The following is a 3,347-nucleotide window of genomic DNA, read 5'->3' on the forward strand; positions in this document are numbered from 1 at the left end:
ATAAACTTATAAAAACTGACAATAATAAGTGATGGTGAAAACGTGGAATAAAGTATGTGAACTCGCATACATTGGCTGGAGGTAGTGGAAATTGATAACAACCATTTTGGAAAGGTGTTTGACTATTCATAAAGCTAAACATGCATTTAACCGATGACCTAGCCATCCTACTCCCAGGTATACGCCCAAGAGAAATAAGTACTTCTGTCCACATACAAGAATAGTTATAGCAGCACTATTCATAAAGACCCCAAAACAAGTAAAAATTCCCACCAACAGGACAATGGATAAAGAAGTTGGTATATCCACACGAGGAAATACTACATAGCAAAAAGAATTCACTACTGCTACATGTAAAAACATGGATAAATATCATAGATAATTATGTTGTATGAAAAGCTACTCAGAAAAGAGTACATTATGATTCCATTTATCTGAAGTTCAAGAACAGGCAAAACAGATCTATAGCGATATAATCTGGAATAATGGTTTTCTTTGAAAGGGGTGGTTATTCCCTGGAAAGGGGCATGAGGGAAATGTCCTTTATCTTGTTCATGGGAGCATCCTGGCCAGAATCAGATATGTCTGTCTGGGCAGGTACGATTGGTGGTGCAGAGAAGTTGAAGGATGGGTGTATTTAGGTGTGTTGGGGCAGAAGATGATGAACCAATTATTCTGTCCAGCAGGTGCTAATCTTCAAAATGATGTCTTTGGAACAAATATGTTTACTTAAGGGTGCGGGAGAGCCTGAAAGGCTCATCTGCTGAGGGACATCCTTGTGGGCCTGATTGGGAGAAAGCTGACCTAGGCAGCTGTGAAGGGGCTCAGGCAACTTGGGTGAACTTGAAATACTCGAATGTAGGTCAGTATTCAATGTTTGTACCCACTCGTAGTCTCAGTTCAGCTTGGTTTCTGAGAGATATGTCATCTTCATGTATCTGAAGTTCATCTCTTACTTTTTTCCCACTATTACCACCATAGATCAGACATTCACCCTTTTTTACCTAGAACTATTACACCGACCTCCTAACTAGTTTCTTGGCATGTCTTTTCTTTCCCTCACTGGCAGTTTGTTCCATCTTGTTCATTAACCTGCCAAACTTACCTGTTGATGCTATTCTTATTCAAATCAAAATGTCAGCTTGGTATTCAAGTCCCTGAATCAAAAGTTCTCTCTTTGCCGTCTTACCTATTTTTCCAACAGGAACCCTTCATTCTATTTCACCTCTGTGTTTTCTAGTATGCCAAGCTTATCCCTCCAAGTGGTTCTTCAACCTGGCTGCACTTAGGAATCACATGGAAGGTTAACAACAATAATAAAAGCAAAATAAAACAAACAAAAACCAGTGCCCATGCTTCATCCTCTCTCGCTGGCCAACAGTGGCCTTCCTGTGAGATCTGTAAATTCCTTTATTAGTACCTCTGTTTAGGATTAAACCACAAAATAACTCACAGAAGAGAGGCAGTCTTCACATTACCAAGGAAGGAGGCTCCTGCTTAACTGTTGGTTCCCCTAACCCTCTCCTGTTTGTATGGGATTGATTTTTCTTTTGCTTTGGCAGATGAGCTTTTTCCTCAACACTTGAAAACCTGGGAGATTCTGAGAGAATGAGATATAGAATCAGGACGTTTCTTGGAGGACGCTCCTAAGGGTATCAAGAATCAGAAATGGGCTCTAGTGGTGGGGCCACTTGGAAGTGCTAAACATCAACTTTGCCCAATTTGTATTTTTGCCTTGGGGTTGTATGAAATTAATCAAACAAAAAGTGTCAGGAAACTCCTAGGGACAAAGGAAAAGGGAAAGGAAGAGAGAATGTGTTGAAATCTACCCACCCATATGTCTCTCCAGAGTGACTTTTTCAGCAGAAATCCGAAAACGATTCTTTCGAAGTCAGGTATTTCTTCTTGTGCCCAGCTCTTTGCTAGCCCAGGGAGTTATAAGGAGCTTAGAATCAGATATATATATACATACACATATTTCAGACATGTCCACATATATTTCCTTCTTTATGGCCAAAAGCTCTGCTTTAGGGGTGTGTTCGACACTCCTTAGGATGGGGCACTCCAATGCCCATGTTCGATTTGGGATGGTGACTAGCATGCATCAACACAGAGAAATAGCAATGTATCTACCCAAGAGTGAGTGAGGGACAGGGCCAGAGAGGGAAGCTTTCCTGCCTAGACAGTGACTGTTTGAAGCATGAACTGTTTCAGGGAGCAATGCAGAGAAATGAATTAAAATCTTTCAAATTTGATCCCTAACTTTCCTCGAGGCTGCATCATTTCTAATCCAGATCTGCATTTCATTAGCCAGCAGGATTCATGATGGTGAGAGAATTAGCTTTTCTCACACAGTCCGAGTGAAGGAAAGGATATAGAGTCTTCTGTTTCGTTTCAGCAGGAGTCTGTTTTCTCTATAAGACAGGCCCCTTGAGCTCTGTTTGCTTGTGAATTCCTCCCTTTTGCTTATGATATAAACAATAGCTCTCTCGACCCCACCTCCTGGGGTTGTGGGATATCTTGCTTGGCCCTTGGTTTTACTCCGAGAAGAAAGCCTTCAAACTGGCCTGCAGCTATGGGGATTCAGGATCCTGCCTCCAGGAGGAAGGCTGTATGACTTCATTCTCTTACAACTTTGGGACTTCCTTTAAAGTTTTCAAAGATGGATTGGACACTGGAACTTTGTTGTTGTTGCAGGGAAAGATTTGCCCTGAGCGAACATCTATTGCCAATCTTCCTCTTTTATTTTTCCTCCCCAAAGCCCCAGTACACGGCTGTGTACCTAGTTGTAAGTCCTAGTTCTGCTATGTGAGCCGCCACCACAGCATGGCAACTGACAGATGGGTGGCGTGGTTCTGCGCCTGGGAAACGAACCTGGGGTGCTGAAGCGGTGAGTGCTGAACTTCAACCACTAGCCATCAGGGCTGGCTCTGATCACTGGAATTTTCTTACTTGGCAGAGCCATTTCTGTTTTAAGGTCCTCTTAAGTTCCAATAAGATTTCTTTTCTCTTAAAACATGACACTTAATAACAAGCACTTCTGAGCCTTCTCTTGTTTAGTATTGCTAGGTGCTATAGGAGAGACAAAAGAAGGTCTTGCACTGTCAGCACACAACATCAGACTATAGGGGTGCATTAGAAGCTGAACTGTGAGCTTTAAGTGTATAGGAATTTGGAAAAGACAGAATCCTCTTAGGCTTCGGTTGTCTAGGAAGGCTTCCTTAGAGCCTCCAGTCTGAGCCTAATGCTGAAGAGGCAAAAGTTACTCTTACTACCTTCTAGCTAATAACGAAGAGTGTGTATTCATCTGCAGCAGTATCCCTTCTGTGCCCATCAGCCTGCAAGGA

This window comes from Equus quagga, chromosome 10 (genome assembly GCF_021613505.1).
Source record: "Equus quagga isolate Etosha38 chromosome 10, UCLA_HA_Equagga_1.0, whole genome shotgun sequence".
NCBI classification, from domain to species: domain Eukaryota; kingdom Metazoa; phylum Chordata; class Mammalia; order Perissodactyla; family Equidae; genus Equus; species Equus quagga.